Below are 21728 nucleotides of genomic sequence, written 5' to 3'. Positions count from 1 at the left end.
CGTTGGCGGAGTGGAGCCGAGAGATGGCCCAGCAGACCGAAACCCGTCAGCGGAGCACGCCACCCGAGACGAGGAGACAGACCGCCTCTGAGGATGGTGCAGGAGGACTCAAGGCCGGAGACGGCGCCGAGAAGGGAGCTGAGCGGACGGAGGCAGGTAAAGGGGACGTCTCTACCCCGAGCCGGGAAACCGCGTGCCTGCCCCAGCTCCCCGTCGCAGAGCCCGAAGTTCCCCCTGCCGTGCCCGTCGCTGCAACGTCACCGCCGCAGACTGGGCCTCGACCGGAAGCCGCGGCCGCGACCCCTGTGACGTCACGCGCCTCGACCCCGAGCGCGGCCAAGCAGGAAACACCATCGGCCTGGTCGCAAGGCCTAGTACCCCCGGGCGCCGCAATACCAACAGCGCCCCCTACCTCCGCGGAGCCCCCGGCCTGGTCGCAGGGCCGAGTAACCCAGGGCGCCGCCGTTCTTACGGTGCCCTTTGCCTTTAGGGTGCCCCAAGCTTGGTCGCAAGGCCTGGTCAACCCGGGCGCCGCTACCATCAACGCGCCCTCAACATCAAGAGTGCCGCACCTGGGTGAAGACCTGTTCGCCCAGCATACGTGCCCGGATGGGCAGCCCTTTGTCTGGCCCGAAGAGTACATTCAGCTGGAACTCCAGAGAGCAAGGCCCATGTGCGAGCCCCTGATTCCGGCTCCGAAGCCCGTAAAGAGGACCCCGCCCCCGCTGGAAGAGACCCAGTTCGAGTGGGACCCCACCGGAGAAGACCTTATGGGGTTCACTCAGGAGACTCGGGCAGCTGCAGCGGAGCGTGCAGAGTGCTGCCGGCAACAGCTCGAGGTCTTCGAGAGGGAGCGGAGAGAGAGGCGGGTCCGGGAACAACAGATGCAGATAAGAAGCGCGGAGCTGAAGAGCCGGACCAGGAGGAATCCCCGTGCAGCTCATGGTCCCCCTTCCACCGGGACTGTGATAAAATTCAACATGCAGCACGGATGGGGCTTTATAAGAGACCATCATACCCCCGGCGACGTCTTTGTCACACGCAGAGACGTAGAAAGCCATCTGCCGGAGGGACACAGGGGTCGTGACCTGTATGTAGGGGACGAGGTCACCTTCACCCGGCACAAGTGTGCCAAAGGACCCTACGCCCTCCATGTGCATCGCCTGACGGAGGAGGAGCTGCGGTGTGAGGAGGAGCAAGAGGACCCGGACGGGTCTGAAACAGAAACTATCCACCAAGAAAGAGCAGGAGGACGCCGTCATTGAGTACGGTAGAGATGAGACTGTATATAGTTACCCGTCGGGGTACAGTGAACTGTTGCTATTATAGTCCCCGTTGGGACCAGCGAATTGAACTGTTACCCGTGTGACCCTATTAACTAATACCTGGCCGAGGACTGAGAGCGGCCACCTTCCCCTTGTACATAGTTGCGCTTCCTAAAGCGCCCCCTACTGGTTTTATAGGAAACCATGTTTTTCCAAGAAAAGAGACTGTCGCACTTTACCCGGTCACAAGTTGCACCGTGACCGGAGGAGCAAGAAAAGTTTACAAGAATGTTTATATGAAAAGTTTTATGATGCTGCTAATGTATGATGTTTGATATGTTTTATATGTTGATGTTTTATGAAAAAAAAAAAAAATTGTATGTTTTGGTATGTTTTTGTTTCTCTTACAGCCCGAGGACGTGCTGTGATTTACCAGGGGGGAATGTAGCACCCTGAGGACTCGGTTGCTACAGGGGTATTGCACCTCAGCCAGAGGTGTGATATTCCACTCCCGGGTAAGGATGGAGTGTGGAACTGAGCTCAGTAGGCTGCATACACTACATACATCCCATTTCCGGGGGACAGATCAATGGTACTCCCACTAGTGTAAATGTGCAGGTACGACAGTGTCTGTCCCTGGCTGGAGTGGGAGGGGGGTGGAACATCCCAGTAGTGTAGGGACAGATAGGGGGAGCAGTCTGGGTAGTGCTAGGAGCTCATTGGGTGCTGGTCACCTGAGCTCACACATAGAGGGAGTATATAAGGTGGGAACCATCTTAAAACAGGGTCTTTTGTAGGGGGCTGGTCGGTCAGTCTGTTGTAGAGGAAAAGTCAGTCTTTTGCAGAGTCAGTGGAGGAAAGTAGAAGAGAAGAGCAGCCCCAAGGCCAAGAGAGAGAGAGGAGAGAGAAGGACCCAGAGGGGGAGAAGAAGGAACTCCAAGAACCCAAAATTAGACCAGAGGGTGAAGAGTTGGCACAAGGGTACCGGATCCCAAACTGGTGGAGGGCATTAATCCTCAGCCAGAGACCGGAGGTCGTGGGCAGGATCTGCCACGACCACCCACTACATCCACCCGGAAGGCAAACCGAGCATAGGGTCAGGGAACCCAGAGACAAGGGTTTTACCAACAAGAGGCCCGAGGGAGCCGGACATAGGTGGATCCCTGGTGGGGAAGGCCAGAGAGGAGGCACGTCAGAAAGGGAGCTCAGGACCACGCTCCAGAACTACTTGGGGGTTGGCCGAGTCCAGGACCTGGTGGACGCAGCACGGCTCGGGCGGTCACTCAAGGCCGGAGTGACCAGCACAACAGCAGTAAGTAAAAACCCTGAACTGCACAGCCCAACTCTGAGTCTCATTACCATCCTCACTGCACCTCCACAACCACCATCCTCTACACCTGACCCCCTGAGGCTATACCCCTCCCGTTGGGGGTTATACTACCAGAGCTGCACAAACACCACCAGCCTCAGCGGACCCTGCTGCAGCGGCGGCCGTATTGACCGCAAATCAACGGGTGGCGTAGTCGACACTAAAGAACATCAACAACATCTGTAGGACTGCCACACACTGAGCTTGACACCCTGGGCACGGACCGGGTCACAGCCACTCGGAGACTACAACCCCCATCTGATCCGGCTCCGGGTATTCCCCTAAAGAATATGGCCCAGGGGGCGCGTCAGAGGCACAGAGAGGGCATTAGTACTATATGGGGGCACAGAGAGGGCACTAGTATTATATGGCGGCACAGAGAGGGTATTAGTACTATATGAGGGCACAGAGAGGGCACTAGTACTATATGGGGATGCAGAGGGGGCACTATTACTATATGGGGGCACAGAGAGGGCACTAGCATTATATAGGGGCACAGAGAGGGCACTAGTACTATATGGAAGCACAGAGAGGGCACTAATACTATAAGGAGGCACAGAGCGGGCGCTAGTACTATATGGGGGCATAGAGGGGACACTAGTACTATATAGGGGCACTAGTACTATATGAAGGCAAAGAAAGGGCACTAGTACTATATGGGGGCACAGAGAGAGCACTAGTAATATATGGGGGCACAGAGAGGGCAATAGTTCTATATGGGGGCACAGAGAGGGCACTAGTACTATATGGGTGCACAGAGAGAGCACTAGTACTATATGAGGGCTCAGTGAGGGCACTAGTACTATATGGGGGTACAGAGAGGGCACTAGTACTACATGGAGGCACAGAGAGGGCACTAGTACTATATGGAGGCACAGAGAGGGCACTAGTACTGTATGGAGGCACAGAAAGGGCACTAGTACTTTATGGGTGCACAGAGAGGGCACTATTACTATATGGGGGCACAGAGAGAGCAATAGTACTATATGGGGGCACAGAAAGGGCACTAGTACTATATGGGGGCACAGAGAGGGCACTAGTACTGTATGGAGGCACAGAGAGAGCAATAGTACTATATGGGGGCACAGAGAGGGCACTAGTACTATATGGGGGGCACAGAGAGGGCACTAGTACTGTATGGAGGCACAGAGGGCACTAGTACTATACGGGGGCACAGAGATGGCACTAGTGGAGAGCACTACTCCTATAGGGAGGTACAGACGGGCCATATTATTATATAGAATCACTGATGAGGTCACAGAGGAGCCTTGATAAGATATTTAGTGTAAAGATGGGAGTAAAATGCGTGAAATGATAATGTGACAATGTAGCTTAAGGTAACTTAATTGCACCACCAAACTGTTACAAAATAAACACACTATAAAAAGACTAAACATTACCACTATACTCCATCCTTACGGTGTTAGATCTCAGTTCTGCCAAGCATATAAGAGGTCTCACAGTCATACATAGTCATACAGTTATATTAAGTGACTTAATGTTCACCTTCTTTCTAGTTGGAGCCATTCACTTTTCTTATCTTTTCCATCTGGTCCAGACCACCATTACGACTTCTTCTAGCCGCAACTCATCTGTAGGGATTTCAACACAGACATGTTTGACTTCTCACATTTCCACCACCTTATCCATCTATTTTGATATCACTAATTCTTTACTGTTGCCCCATTTTCCCTATTACTGCACTTGCAGTGAAGCGCAGTGACCCAAAGTGCACACAGTGCGTTTTTGGTGCGTTTTGTCTGCACAGAAATGGGCCAAAAATGCATTGTAAACCTTCTCCCATGGTTTCCTATGACATTTTGCAAGTTCTTTGATCAGAATTTATCCTGACTGAATTTCATGTGCAGAAAAAGAAGCAGCATGTCCATTCTTTTTGCGTTTTTGCCTGCATTTTTCCTATACAATGCACTGGAAAAACGCATGGCAAATCTGCAGGCAAAACCACATAAAAAAACACATGAAAACGCATCAAAACACTGCGTATTTATCTCAGCATTTTTGCTGCCAATAGAAGCAGGAACGCTGCAGAAATTTTCCTGATCGTGCGCACATAGCCAATACATCAAAACTTACTAGAAATAGCAACTGAAAGAGATCTACACAGATAGTGCCACAGAAACCAACAGTGCCAGACAGATGGTGCCCCTAAAAGTAATTGTGCCCAGCAGATGGTAATAGTGAACCTCAGAGTGAGTACCCTAAAGAGTAAAAGTGTCATACAAATGCACAAATGCACAAAGCATGGGAAACAAACAAGGAGAATTGGAACTACTAACGCAGGAAAAGAAAAATGATGTCATTGGAATCACTGAAACTTGGTGGGACGATACACATGATTGGAACACAAGGCTAAAAGGATACAACTTATTTGCAAGAAACAGACTTGATAAACGAGGAGGAGGTGTCGCATTGTACGTTAGAAAAGAGTATATCTGCACAGAGATTGAAGCAGAGACTGGGAGTTCTGTGGAAACTGTTTGGGCAAGAATACAAGGAGAGAAGAACAGAAAGGACACCATTGTAGGCATTTACTACAGGCCACCTGGGCAAACCGAAGATATGGATGAACTCTTTATGTATCAAATGACCAAGTTCTCCAAAAAATAAGACGTAGTGGTCATGGGAGATTTCAACTATCCAGACATTTGTTGGGAATCTCTCTCAAGTAATGCTAACAGGTCAAGCTAATTCTTATCCTCTCTTGCTGACAACTTTATCTTCCAAAAGGTAGGAGAGAAAGCAAGGGGATCTGCTACTTTGGATCTAATCCTTATAAACAGGGAGGCAATGGTTGAGGAGGTAAAAGTGGCTGGGGCGCTAGGAGGCAGCGATCATGCTATTATATAATTTTGGATAACTAGAGGAGGAAGAGATGTGAAGACTGAAGCTTCAAGGTTAGATTTCAGAAAGGCAGATTTTAAGCGACTCAGAAAGAGAATAGGAGGGATCCAATGGCTGGATATCCTTAAGGACAAAAATGTCCTGGAAGGATGGGAAATTTTTAAAAATGAGATTCTCAAAGCACAATCGTTAACAATCCCAAAAAGTAGGAAAAATGGGAAGCATTTAAGGAAACCAGGATGGATGAACACAGAAATTAAACACATGCTAAAAATAAAGAAAGAAATGTTTATCAAATGGAAAGAGGGAGGCATATCTAAAGAAGATTATAATGCAGTCTGCAGATCCTGTAGGGCACGTATCAGGTTAGCTAAAGCTGACAATGAATTAAGGCTTACAAGAGATGTCAAAAGCAATAAAAAAGGATTTTGGGGGTATGTGAAAAGTAAAAGAAAAGTCAAAGATGCTATAGGATTTTTACAGGATGAAAATGGTGAAATGGTAAGAAAGGAAGTTGAGAAGGCAGAACTTTTTAATTCCTATTTTGCATCAGTTTTCTCTCAGAAAGAAAATGTAACATCAACTGATCTTCACTGTCCTATTAAAGGAATAGAAGAATCCACCTTATTTGTAAACAGAAAGATTGTGAGGGAATATTTAGCTAACATAAATGAGTTCAAGTCTCCAGGTCCAGATGAATTACACCCCAGAGTACTGAAGGAGATCGTAGAAGAAATTTTAGAACTACTCTCCATAATCTTTGAAAATTCTTGGAGAACAGGAGAAGTCCCAGAAGACTGGAGAAGAGCAAATGTTGTTCCTATCTTCAAAAAGGGGAAGAAGGTGGACCCAGGGAACTATATGCCGGTGAGTCTGACTTCTATACCAGGAAAGATCTTTGAACAAATTATTAAACAACATATATGTAAGTACCTGGATAAGAATGAAGTGATTAACCAGAGTCAGCATGGGTTTGTAACTAACAAGTCATGTCAGACTAACTTAATTTCCTTCTATGACAGAATCACTGACTGGGTGGATCAGGGAAATGCTGTAGATATAGTATATCTTGACTTCAGCAAAGCATTTGACAAAGTATCTCACACCATCCTTATTGAAAAAATGACCAAGTATGGAATGGACAAGGCAACTGTTAGGTGGATTCATAACTGGCTTAGTGATCGGACTCAAAGAGTGGTCGTAAATGGCTTCACATCCAGTTGGATGAATGTCTCAAGTGGGGTACCACAGGGCTCTGTCCTGGGACCTGTATTGTTCAACATCTTTATCAATGATTTAGATGAAGGAATTGAGGGTAAACTGATTAAATTTGCTGATGACACAAAGCTTGGAGGGATAGCTAACACCAGAGAAGAGAGAGAGAGGATTCAAAAAGACCTACATAAACTGGAGCAGTGGGCTGCAACTAACAGAATGTTTTTTTGTCAGGGAAAAATGCAAAGAACAACATCTTGGCAATAAAAATGAAAAAAGCATATACAGAATGGGATGAAAACAGCTAAGCAACAGCACATGTGAAAAAGACTTAGGTATACTAATAGATCATAGACTGAACATGAGTCAACAGTGTGATGCAGCAGCAAAAAAGGCAAATACTATTCGGGGATGTATTAACAGAAGCATAGAGTCTAGATCACGTGAAGTCATTATCACACTTTACTCCTCTTTGGTCAGACCTCATCTGGAATACTGTGTCCAGTTTTGGGCACCACACTTTAAAAAAAGACATTGACAAACTGGAGCAAGTTCAGAGAAGAGCGACCAGAATGGTGACCGGTCTGCAAACCATGTCCTATGAGGAACGGTTACAGAATTTGGGAATGTTTAGCTTTCAAAAAAGAAGACTGAGAGGAGACTTAACAGCTGTCTACAAATATCTCAAGGGCTGTCACATTGTAGAAGGATCATCTTTATTCTCATTTGTACAAGGAAAGACTAGAAGCAATGGGATGAAACTGAATGGGAGGAGACTGATTAGATATTAGAAAAAACTTTTTGACGGTTATTGTGATCAATGACTGGAACAGGCTGCCACGAGAGGTGGTGAGTTCCCCTTCAATGGACGTCTTCAAACAGAGGCTGGACAGACATCTATCTGAGATGATTTAGTGAATCCTGCTTTGAGCAGGGGGTTGGACCAGATGACCCAGGAGGTCCCTTCCAACTCTACCATTCTATGATTCTATGTTCATTTGTGCCCTACACAATAATAGTCTTATCAGTTTCCTCAATAATGCTCCATGGGGGAACTATAATGTGTGGGGGAAAGCGTTGTGGAGGCACCAAAATCTATGAGGAATCACTGTGGGTGGTTACTGTGAGAGGGAAATCATTGTTGGGGCCCTGTAGAGGTGGCACTGTGAAGGCATCATACTATGTAGAGGATAGCACTATGGGGCACCATACTCTGTGAAGGGGCACAGCAGGGGCAGGGGACACACTACATATTGTACAGCAGAGTAAAAATTCTCCTCTTAGCATTTTTTAGGAATATTTTTAGGCAAACTGGAGTATGTAATTTACAATATTTCAGATTTGCAACACTAAGAAATACACAATGTTACAAGCGTATGATTTATGCCCGGAAACATAACGATCTTATAACAATGACTGAGGCGATTCTAAACCGATATTGCCTTGTATGCTAAATATAATAATCACAACGAGTGCAGTGGACTTTATTCATGGAGATTGCCGTTCCCTGCTGGAGAGAGGTTCCAATATTTAAAGGGAAATTATCATTTTAAGTAACTTTTAAGAATAAGCTGCCGTGTGTGTACATTTTGGAATATCACTATACCTGGTCATTTTTTTTACTTGTATCCTGTATTTTCACCAGTTTTCGCCTTTACAGGAGAAGAATTCCTGCTTTTTCTCTTTGGTTGCAGACAGCAGGGCCAGCTCCAGGCTTTCGTAGGCCCCGGGCGAAAGAGTCTCAGTGGGCCCCTTTAATAAATACCAGGATTCATGGTGCAGATACGGCAGAGAAATATATATATATATAGTACAAGGCCAAAGATTTCACTTACTTCTTACATTACATGAGTGATATCTATTGTAAATTCTACAATAGCTCAGAAACCGGCGATAACTGGCAGCCCTCAGTGCAGACCGGACAGTATAGTCCTCCATACGGTATACTGACCCCATATAATCTCCCATACGGTATAATGGGAACTTCATAGTCCTCCATACAGTATAATGGGCCCCATATAATGCTACATACAGAATAATGAGAACAATACCGTATACTGCTTCATACAGAATAATTGGCCCCATATAATGCTCCATACAGAATAATGGACCTCATATATTGCTTCAAACAGAATAATGCACTCCAATTCAATGCTCCATGCAGAATAATGGGCCCAATATTGTGCTCCATACAGAATAATGGACCCCATATAATACTCCCTAGAGAATAATGGACCCCATATAATTCTCCATACAGAATGAGCCCCATATAATGCTCTATAGAGAATAATAGAATAATGGACCCCATATAATGCTCCATACAGAATAATGGACCCCATATAATGCTCCATACAGAATAATGCACTCCATATTATGCTCCATACAGAATAATGGACCCCATATAATGCTCCATGCAGAATAATGAGCCCCATATAATGCTCTATAGAGAATAATAGAATAATGGACCCCATATAATGCTCCATACAGAATAATGGACCCTATATAATGCTCCATACAGACTAATGCACCTCATATTATGCTCCATACAGAATAATGGACCCCATATAATGCTCCATAGAGAATAATCGACCCCATATAATTCTCCATACAGAATAATGAGCCCCATATAATGCTCTATAGAGAATAATAGAATAATGGACCCCATATAATGCTTCATACAGAATAATGGACCCCATATAGTGCTGGCCAAAAGTATTGGCACCCCTGCAATTCTGTCAGATAATACTCAGTTTCTTCCTGAAAATGATTGCAATCACAAATTCTTTGGTATTATTATCTTCATTTAATTTGCTTGCAAGGAAAAAACACAAAAGAGAATGAAGCAAAAATCAAACCATTGATCATTTCACACAAAACTCCAAAAATGGGCCAGACAAAAGTATTGGCACCCTCAGCCTAATACTTTAGCCAAAATAACTGCGAACAACCGCTTCCGGTAACCATCAATGAGTTTCTTACAATGCTCTGCTGGAATTGTAGACCATTCTTCTTTGGCAAACTGCTCCAGGTCCCTGATATTTGAAGGGTGCCTTCTCCAAACTGCCATTTTGAGATCTCTCCACAGGTGTTCTATGGGATTCAGGTCTGGACTCATTGCTGGCCACCTTAGAAGTCTCCAGTGCTTTCTCTCAAACCATTTTATAGTGCTTTTGGAAGCGTGTTTTGGGTCATTGTCCTGCTGGAAGACCCATGACCTCTGAGGGAGACCCAGCTTTCTCACACTGGTCCCTACATTATGCTGCAAAATTTGTTGGTAGTCTTCAGACTTCATAATGCCATGCACACGGTCAAGCAGTCCAGTGCCAGAGGCAACAAAGCAACCCCAAAACATCAGGGATCCTCCGCCATGTTTGACTGTAGGGACCGTGTTCTTTTCTTTGAATGCCTCTTTTTTTTTCCTGCACACTCTATGTTGATGCTTTTTGCCAAAAAGCTCTACTTTTGTCTCATCTGACCAGAGAACATTCTTCCAAAACGTTTTAGGCTTTCTCAGGTAAGTTTTGGCAAACTCCAGCCTGGCTTTTTTATGTCTCAGGGTAAGAAGTGGGGTCTTCCTGGGTATCCTACCATACAGTCCCTTTTCATTCAGACGCCGACGGATAGTACGGGTTGACACTGTTGTACCCTCGGACTGCAGGGCAGCTTGTATTTGTTTAGATGTTAGTCGAGGTTCTTTATCCACCATCCGCACAATCTTGCGTTGAAATCTCTCGTCAATTTTTCTTTTCCGTAGACATCTAGGGAGGTTAGCCACAGTGCCATGGGCTTTAAACTTCTTGATGACACTGTGCACGGAAGACACAGGAACATTCAGGTCTTTGGAGATGGACTTGTAGCCTTGAGATTGCTCATGCTTCCTCACAATTTGGTTTCTCAAGTCCTCAGACAGTTCTTTGGTCTTCTTTCTTTTCTCCATGCTCAATGTGGTACACACAAGGACACAGGACAGAGGTTGAGTCAACTTTAATCCATGTTAACTGGCTGCAAGTGTGATTTAGTTATTGCCAACACCTGTTAGGTGCCACAGGTAAGTTACAGGTGCTGTTAATTACACGAATTAGAGAAGCATCACATGATTTTTCAAAGGGTGCCAATACTTTTGTCCACCCCCTTTTTTAGGTTTGGTGTGGAATTATATCCAATTTGGCTTTAGGACAATTCTTTTTGTGTTTTTTTCATTGAAGTCAAATTAAATGAAGAGAATAATACCAAAGAATTTCTGATTGCAATCATTTTCAGTGTCGTGAAAGCTCATCAAGAGAATGCCAAGAGTGTGCAAAGCAGTCATCAAAGCAAAAGGTGGCTACTTTGAAGAACCTAGAATAAAAGACATATTTTCAGTTGTTTCACACTTTTTTGTTAAGTATATAATTCCACATATGTTAATTCATAGTTTTGATGAATTCAGTGTGAATGTACAATTTTCCTTAAATGAGAAGGTATGTCTAAACTTTTGGTATGTACTGTAAGTCCCCTGCATAGTGCTCCGTACTGTACACACATCCCCCGCATAGTGCTCCGTACTGTATACATGTCCCCCTCATAGTGCTCCGTACTGTATACATGGCCCCGCATAGTGCTCCGTACTGTATTCATGGCCCCGCATAGTGCTCAGTAGTGTATACACGTCCCCGCATAGTGCTCCGTAGTGTATACACGTCCCTGCATATTGCTCCGTAGTATATACACGTCCCCGCATAGTGCTCCGTACTGTATACACGACCACCGCATAGTGCTCCGTACTGTATACATGGCCCCGCATAGTGCTTCTTACTGTATACATGGCTCCGCATAGTGCTCCGTACTGTATACATGGCCCCGCATAGTGCTTCTTACTGTATACATGGCCCCGCATAGTGCTCCGTACTGTATACATGGCCCCGCATAGTGCTTCTTACTGTATACATGGCTCCGCATAGTGCTTCTTACTGTATACATGCCCCAGCATAGTGGTCCGTACTGTATACATGGCCCCGCATAGTGCTTCTTACTGTATACATGGCTCCGCATAGTGCTCCGTACTGTATACACGGCCCCGCATAGTGCTCCGTACTGTATACATGGCCCCGCATAGTGCTCCGTACTGTATACACGAACACCGCATAGTGCTTCGTACTGTATACATGGCGCCGCATAGTGCTCCCTACTGAATACATGGCCCGCATAGTGCTCCCTACTGTATACGTGGCCCCGCATAGTGCTCCGTACTGTATACATGGCCTCGCATAGTGCTCACTATTCTATACACGGCCTCGCATAGTGCTCCGTACTGTATACACGACCACCGCATAGTGCTTCGTACTGTATACATGGCGCGGCATAGTGCTCCCTACTGTATACGTGGCCCCGCATAGTGCTCCATACTGTATACATAGCCCCGCATAGTGCTCCGTACTGTATACATAGCCCCGCATAGTGCTCCGTACTGTATACATGGCCCCGCATAGAGCTCCATACTGTATACATGAACCCGCATAGTGCTCCGTACTGTAAACATGGCCCCGCATAGTGCTCCATACTGTATACATGGCCCCGTATAGTGCTCCATACTGTATACATAGCCCCACAGAGTGCTGCACACAGTATAAATGGCCCTGCACTCAGTATACATGGCCAAGCAAAGTGCTCCAAACTATATACATGGCCCCGCATAGTGCTCCGTACTGTATACATGGCCCCGCATAGTGCTCCGTACTGTAAACATGTCCCCCGCATACTGTTTCGTACTGTATACATGGCCCAGCATAATGCTCCGTACTACTATATACATGGCACCGCATAGTGCTCCGTACTGTATGCACGGCCCGTGCAATGTGCTCGGTACTACTATATACATGGCCCCGCATAGTGCTCCGTACTGTATACACGGCCCGCGCATAGTGCTCCGTACTGTATACATGGCCCCGCATAGTGCTCCGTAGTGTATACACGTCCCCCGCATAGTGCTCCGTACTGTATACATGGCTCCGCATAGTGCTCCGTAGTGTATACACGTCCCCGCATAGTGCTCCGTACTGCATGCATGGCCCCGCATAATGCTCCGTACTACTATATACATGGCCCCGTATAGTGCTCCGTACTGTATACACGGCCCCTGCAATGTGCTTGGTACTACTATATACATGGCCCCGCATAGTGCTCTGGTTTGTATATATGGCCCCGCATAGTGCTGCACACAGTATACATTGCCCCGCATAGTGCTCCATATTGTATACACGGCCCCGCATAGTGCTCCGTACTGAATACATGGCTATGCATAGTGCTCCGTACTATATATATGGCCTCGTATAGTGCTGCACATAGTATGAATGGCCCTGCATAGTGCTCCGTACTATATATATGGCCTCGTATAGTGCTGCACTCAGTATACATGGCCCTGCATAGTGCTCCGTACTGTATACATGGCCCTGCATAGTGCTCCGTACTGTATACATGGCCCCGCATAGTGCTCCGTACTGTATACATGGCCCCGCATAGTGCTCCATACTGTATACATGGCCCCGCATAGCGCTCCGTACTGTATACATGGCACAGCATAGTGCTCCGTACTGTATACATGGCCCCGCATAGTGCTCCGTACTTTATTCATGTCCTCGCATAGTGCTACCTACTGTATACATGGTCCCGCATAGTGCTCCGTACTATATATATGGCCCCGCATAGAGCTCCATACTGTACATACTGTATACATGGCCCCGCATAGTGCTGCACACACTATAAATGGCCCTGCATAGTGCTGCACTCAGTATACATGGCCCCGCATAGTGCTCCGTACTGTATACATGGCCCCGCATAGTGCTCGTACTGTATACATGTCCCTCCATAGTGCTTCGTACTGTATACATGGCCCCGCATAGTGCTCCGTACTACTATATACATGGCCCTGCTTAGTGCTCCGTACTGTATACATGGCCCCGCATTGTGCTCCGTACTGTATACATGGCCCAGCATAGTGCTCCGTACTACTGTACACATGGCCCCGCATAGTGCTCGTACTGTATACATGTCCCTCCATAGTGATTCGTTTGGTATACATGGTCCCGCATAGTGCTCCGTACTGTATACATGGCCCTGCATAGTGCTCCCTACTGTATACATGGTCCCATATACTGCTCTGTTTTGTATATATGGCCCCGCATAGTGCTGCACACAGTATACATGGCCCCGCATAGTGCTCCGTACTGTATACATGTCCCCCGAATAGTGCTCCGTACTGTAATCATGGCCCCGCATAGTGCTCCGTACTGTATCCACGGCCCCGCATAGTGCTTCGTACTCTGTATACTGCCCCCGCATAGTGCTCTGTACTGTATAAATGGGCCCCGCATAGTGATCCGTACTCTATAGGTGGCCCTGCATAGAGCTACGTACTGTATACATGGCCCCGCATAGTGCTCCATACTGTATACATGGACCCCGCATAGTGCTCCGTACTTTATGCATGGCCCCGCATAGTGCTCCGTACTGTATGCATGGCCCCGCATAGTGCTTCGTACTGTATACATGGCCCCGCATAATGCTCCGTACTACTATATACATGGCCCCGCATAGTGCTCTGTACTATATACATTGCCCCGCACACTGCTCTGTTTTGTATGCATGGTCCCGCATAGTGCTCCGTACTGTATACATGGCCCCGCATAGTGCTCCGTACTATATACATTGCCCTGCACACTGCTCTGTTTTGTATACATGGCCCCGCAGAGTGCTGCACACAGTATACATGGCTCCGCATAGTGCTCCGTACTGTATACATGTCCCCCGAATAGTGCTCCGTACTGTAATCATGGCCCCGCATAGTGCTCCGTACTGTATCCACGGCCCCGCATAGTGCTTCGTACTCTGTATACGGCCCCCGCATAGTGCTCTGTACTGTATACATGGCCCCCGCATAGTGCTCCGTACTGTAATCATGGCCCCGCATAGTGCTCCATACTGTATCCACGGCCCCGCATAGTGCTTTGTACTCTGTATACGGCCCCCGCATAGTTCTCCGTACTGTATACATGGCCCCGCATAGAGCTCCGTACTGTATACATGGCCCCGCATAGTGCTCCATACTGTATACATGGACCCCGCTTAGTGCTCCGTACTTTATGCATGGCCCCGCATAGTGCTCCGTACTGTATGCATGGTCCCGCATAGTGCTCCGTACTGTATACATGGCCCCGCATAGTGCTTCGTACTGTATACATGGCCCCGCATAATGCTCCGTGCTACTATATACATGGCCCCGCATAGTGCTCCGTACTATATACATTGCCCCGCACACTGCTCTGTTTTGTATGCATGGTCCCGCATAGTGCTCCGTACTGTATACATGGCCCCGCATAGTGCTTCGTACTGTATACATGGCCCCGCATAATCCTCCGTACTACAATATACATGGCCCCGCATAGTGCTCCGTACTATATACATTGCCCCGCACACTGCTCTGTTTTGTATACATGGCCCCGCAGAGTGCTGCACACAGTATACATGGCTCCGCATAGTGCTCCGTACTGTATGCATGTCCCCTGAATAGTGCTCCGTACTGTAATCATGGCCCCGCATAGTGCTCCGTACTGTATCCACGGCCCCGCATAGTGCTTCGTACTCTGTATACGGCCCCCGCATAGTGCTCTGTACTGTATACATGGCCCCCGCATAGTGCTCCGTACTGTAATCATGGCCCCGCATAGTGCTCCGTACTGTATCCACGGCCCCGCATAGTGCTTCGTACTCTGTATACGGCCCCCGCATAGTTCTCCGTACTGTATACATGGCCCCGCATAGAGCTCCGTACTGTATACATGGCCCCGCATAGTGCTCCATACTGTATACATGGACCCCGCATAGTGCTCCGTACTTTATGCATGGCCCCGCATAGTGCTCCGTACTGTATGCATGGTCCCGCATAGTGCTCCGTACTGTATACATGGCCCCGCATAGTGCTCTCTACTGTATACACGGCCCCGCATAGTGCTCCATACTGTATACATGGCCTCGCATAGTGCTCCCTACTGTATACATGGCCCCGCATAGTGCTCCGTACTACTATATACATGGCCCCGCATAGTGCTCCTTACTATATACATTGCCCCGCACACTGCTCTGTTTTCTATGCATGGTCCCGCATAGTGCTCCGTACTGTATACATGGCCCCGCATAGTGCTTCGTACTGTATACATGGCCCCGCATAATGCTCCGTACTACTATATACATGGCCCCGCATAGTACTTCGTAATGCAAACATGTCCCCCGCATAGTGCTTCATACTGTATACATGGCCCCGCATAATGCTCCGTACTACTATATACATGGCCCTGCATAGTGCTCCGTACTGTATACACGGCCCCTGCATTGTGCTTGGTACTACTATATACATGGCCCCGCATAGTGCTCCGTACTTTATACGTGGCCCCGCATCCTGCTCTGTTTTGTATACATGGCCCCGCAGAGTGCTGCACACAGTATACAGTGCCCCGCATAGTGCTCCATATTGTATACACGGCCCCGCATAGTGCTCCGTACTGCATACATGGCTCCGCATAGTGCTCCGTACTGTATATATGGCCTCGTATAGTGCTGCACATAGCATGAATGGCCCTGCATAGTGCTGCACTCAGTATACATGGCCCTGCATAGTGCTCCGTACTGTATACATGGCCCCACATAGTGCTCCGTACTGTATACATGTCCCCGCATAGTGCTCCATACTGTATACATGGCCCCGCATAGTGCTGCACGCAGTATAAATGGCCCTGCATAGTGCTGCACTCAGTGTACATGGCCCCGCATAGCGCTCCGTACTGTATACATGGCCCAGCATAGTGCTCCGCACTGTATACATGGCCCCGCATAGTGCTCCGTACTGTATGCATGTCCTCGCATAGTGCTCCGTACTATATATATGGCCCCGCATAGAGCTCCATACTGTACATACTGTATACATGGCCCCGCATAGTGCTGCACACACTATAAATGGCCCTGCATAGTGCTGCACTCAGTATACATGGCGCCGCATAGTGCTCCGTACTGTATATGACGCGCCCCCTGGGCCATATTCTTTAGGGGAATACCCGGAGCCGGATCAGATGGGGGTTGTAGTCTCCGAGTGGCTGTGACCCGGTCCGTGCCCAGGGTGTCAAGCTCAGTGTGTGGCAGTCCTACAGATGTTACTGAAAGTTCTTTATGTCGACTACGCCACCCGTTGAATTGCGGTCACTACGGCCGCCGCTGCAGCAGGGTCCGCTGAGGCTGATGGTGTGTGCGCAGCTCAGGTAGTATAACCCCCAACGGGAGGGGTATAGCCTCAGGGGGTCAGGTGCAGAGGATGGTGGTTGTAGAGGTGCAGAGAGGATGGTAATGAGTAGTGTTGAGCCACCCCCGTAGTGTTCGAGTTCGGTTCGGTTCGTCGAACACCCGTGTGTTCGCCGAACTGTTCGTCGAACTGTTCGTCGAACACCTTCGAACACCGTTAAAACCAATGGCAGGCAAACAAAAACACATAGAAACACATAGAAAACTCCTTCAAAGGTGTCCAAAAGCTGACAAACTGCTCAGAAGACACAACTAACACATGGAAAAGTGACAAGTACATATAGTCATGCGAAAAGAAAAGAGGTGGAGGAGTAAAAGGAGGGGGAGACACAGATATAGGCATGTCATGCCCTTCTAAAATCCAAAAAGTGAGAAGCCGAGACGGCCAGTCCGCTCCTGCCCGTGCCACCTCCGTGTCGCCGGGTTTGTGCCAGAGCCGCGGTGAACCCTGACGGCCAGCCCCCCTCTCCCAATACTGGTGCCTGTCCGCTGGTGGGTCGAGAGAGCCCCCCTGTGGTGGAGGCAGCTCTAAGCTTTTTAATTTAAATTGTCCCTCTAATTTGAATGAATACACTTTAAATCCATTTACAAGGATCTATTGGAGGGCAAGTCTCATGCCAGCAGCCGCGTAATTCCAGCTCCAGTAGCGTCCACTAAAGCTGCTGCAGTTAAAAAGCTTTTATAAGGATCGAGCTCGGCTGTCCACTGCAAGGCATCCTAGTGCCAGTCCCAGCCCCTATGCCTTGGGGTGCCTCCTGATGCTCTTCACTAAGTATCCCGTGGTCCCGAAGCATTTCCTTTGAAAAAATTAAGTGTCCAAACTACAGGTGGTGTAGCTTGCTTAACAGCCGGGATAATCCGCTGACTAGCAGACACTGCTACTAGGCACAAAGTATTTCCTGGGCTAGATGCAGTTAAAAATTTGTAAGTAGATACTCTCGTTGGATGCTGAGAAAGCATTCCATAGAGTCTCCTGGCACGCCATATATGATTCTCTTAAAAAGCTTGGGGTAGGGGTCTAGGGGACCCTTTTATAGCCAAAATCACTGCCCTGTATCACAATACGTCACCTAGGCTGAAGATAAATGGAACTGTAGCACCGAGGGCTCGGTTGCTACAGACGTATTGCACCTCACCCAGAGGTGTGATATCTCACTCTCAGATAAGGATGGAGTGTGGATCAGGACCCGACACCTGCATGCATTACACCACATTGCCGTGGGGCAGGGCGACCAATATGCCCCTGAGATGGGCACGACAGTCCCTGTCCCTGGCTGGAGTGGGGGGAGGGAACACTGAGGAAGGGGAACCCTGCAGTGCAGGAGCAGGGAGGAAGCAGTTCCTGGGTGCATTGAGAAGGGAGTATAAAAGGTGGGCACCATCTTAGTTCAGTGCAGAGAAGTCTGAGCAGAAGTGGCAGGGAGCAGGGGCTCTGCATGTGCTCTGCTCCGGAGGCGGGCCTAGTAACAGAGGCCCAGGCCTGCAAGAGGGAGAAGGAAGGAAGAGGAGCGGAGAAGGCTCCAGGAACGAGGAATGAAGGGATCCCAGGGGTGCGGACGGGCGAGTCGCCACCGCACGCCCGAATCCACCTGCGTGGAGGGGTCAGGCCAAAGGGGGAGACCGGTCCCCGAACTAGTGGAGGCAGGAAACGACCCTCAGCTAGAAACCGGAGGCTCTGACATTTTATGTGGCGCAGCCCCTTGCTCCACCCGCTAGGAAGGCACCACATAGGGTCAGGGAAACTGGCGCCAAGTTTACCAAGAGGAGGCCCGAGGCAGCCGGACAGAAGTGTTGGTAAGAAAGGCCAGACAAAGGACACACAAAGGGGTTCCTGTGAAGCGCTCCAAAGTTATCTGGGAGTTGTCTGAGCCCCTCACCTGGTGAGCACAGTACGACGTGGGCAGCCGTTACCTGCAGACGTGGTCTGGATAATAAGAACTGTGAGTAAAGGCCCTGAACTGCATCACTGACTCCGTGTCGTTACTGCTGCTGCCCTGCACCATCACCCCCATCCTCCGCATACACTGCCCTGAGGCTATACTCCTCCCGTGGGGAGCTATGCTACGCTCTGCTGCACCCACAACACCAGCCTTAGCGGTCTGCCCTGTAGCGGCGGTTCACTCTGACCGCAATCCACGGGTGGCGTAGTCGGACATTTAAACATCAAAACCACATAAATAGTTCCGCCACTGGTTTGACCGCCCTGAGCCACGGAACCGGATCGCCGCCACGAAGACTACAACCACCAGCATCCACCAAAAAGGGTCCGGCTCCGGGTGTCCCAAGGCCCAGGGGGTGCGTCAGAACATTTTCATCACCTTTCACAATCACCAATGGGACAAGGCAGGGATGTCCTCTGTCCCCTCTCTTATACATCCTAGTGACGGAGCACCTGCTCTCATCAATTCGCCATAACCCCAATATTAGGTGGATTGAGGTGGGAGGCACCGAGTACAAGTGCTCTCTATTTGCTGATGATGTCCTAGTATATATCACTCAATCACATATATCCATCACTGCTGTTATGGCTGAAATAGATCACTTTGTTACATGGTAAAATTTTAAAATCAATGCAGCGAAGTCTGAGGCCCTCGATGTCTCCCTCCCTAAATCCATATAGGATTCCATCCAGTCCAACTTTCCCTTTGCCTGCCCCTCACAGGGTATCAAATACTTAGGAATTCCTATTCATAGAGACCTCTCCCATCTATGTTATCTTAATTTTGGGCCCTTTATTGAACAATTCCATACAGACCACGGTTGGCAAGTTAGAACTGTAAGATTCACTACGTGAACCACTGGTGTTTTGTGGAAAAGCACATGTACACCGCGTTCCAAATTATTATGCAAAAAGTGTTTAGGAGTGATAAGGGAAGAATTTGTTTGTTTGTCAGTTAAACTCATTGATGGTGATGTGTGTCAGGGCTCTTTATATCACTGTAAGCAATTGCAGACACCTGTGCTAATTAGTTTGGCAGGTGTGTCCAATGAAAGGCAAGACTACTTAAGAAGGCTCTCTCACATTATTAAGCAGCCTACATTTTCTGCCAAAATGGGAAAGAAAAAGGATGTGTCGGCTGCTAGAGGCAGAAAAAAATTATTTTTAATTTGCAACCTGATGGAGGTCAGTATAGATGGACTAATAGACCAAGTCCCACACACTGCTAGAAGCCCAAATATTTTTTCAGAGCTAGATGCAGAAAAAAATTATTTTTAATTTGCAACCTGATGGAGGTCAGTATAGATGGACTAATAGACCAAGTCCCACACACTGCTAGAAGCCCAAATATTTTTTCAGAGCTAGATGCAGAAAAAAATTATTTTTAATTTGCAACCTGATGGAGGTCAGTATAGATGGACTAATAGAACAAGTCCCACACGCTGCTAGAAGCCCAAATATTTTTTCAGAGATAAATGAAGAAAAAAATTATTTTTAATTTGCAACCTGATGGAGGTCAGTATAGATGGACTAATAGACCAAGTCCCACACACCGCTAGAAGCCCAAATATTTTTTCAGAGCTAGATGCAGAAAAAAATTATATTCAATTTGCAACCTGCTGGACGTCAGTATAGAAGGACTAATAGAACAAGTCCCACACACTGCTAGAAGCCCAAATATTTTTTCAGAGCTAGATGCAGAAATTTTTTTTATTCAATTTGCAACCTGATGGAGGTCAGTATAGATGGACTAATAGACCAAGTCCCACACACCGCTAGAAGCCCAAATATTTTTTCAGAGCTAGATGCAGAAATTTTTTTTATTCAATTTGCAACCTGATGGAGGTCAGTATGGATGGACTAATAGACCAAGTCCCACACACTGCTAGAAGCCCAAATATTTTTTCAGAGCTAGATGCAGAAAAAAATTATTTTTAATTTGCAACCTGATGGAGGTCAGTATAGATGGACTAATAGACCAAGTCCCACACACTGCTAGAAGCCCAAATATTTTTTCAGAGCTAGATGCAGAAAAAAATTATTTTTAATTTGCAACCTGATGGAGGTCAGTGTAGATGGACTAATAGAACAAGTCCCACACGCTGCTAGAAGCCCAAATATTTTTTCAGAGCTAAATGAAGAAAAAAATTATTTTTAATTTGCAACCTGATGGAGGTCAGTATAGATGGACTAATAGACCAAGTCCCACACACTGCTAGAAGCCCAAATATTTTTTCAGAGCTAGATGCAGAAAAAAATTATATTCAGTTTGCAACCTGATGGAGGTCAGTATAGATGGACTAATAGAATGATGCTATGCCCAAAAGATTTTACTTCACTAGGTGCAGTAAAAAAATTGGTATTCTATACACAGGTGGTATATCTTGCAACACAGATAGGCTACTCCACTGACTAACACACTCTGCAATAGGCCAAAAAGGATTAGCTTTGCTAGATTCAGCCAAATGCTGTGAAAAAAACTTGCACAGCACTGGCACAGACCTGCCTGGCAAAAACTGATAGGAACTGATGTAACCTAGTCCTGAAAAGGACTCCAATTACAATTAGTCTTTACTCCCACAACCTATCTATTTAAGAGCACAGACCTGCCTGATAAAAGTCGTAGGAAATGCTGTAACCTAGTCCTTAAAAGGACTGCAATCACAACTATTCCCTACTCCCAAGCTATCTGTATATTTGTGCGAAAATTGGCTTGAAATTAACAAGGTATAGCGCACACAGCAACAGCGGTGCC

Source organism: Phyllobates terribilis, unplaced genomic scaffold (genome assembly GCF_046119375.1).
Source record: "Phyllobates terribilis strain yellow unplaced genomic scaffold, ASM4611937v1 Scaffold_3__8_contigs__length_932513732, whole genome shotgun sequence".
NCBI lineage: Eukaryota > Metazoa > Chordata > Amphibia > Anura > Dendrobatidae > Phyllobates > Phyllobates terribilis.
Note: the sequence above shows the minus strand (reverse complement) of the source record.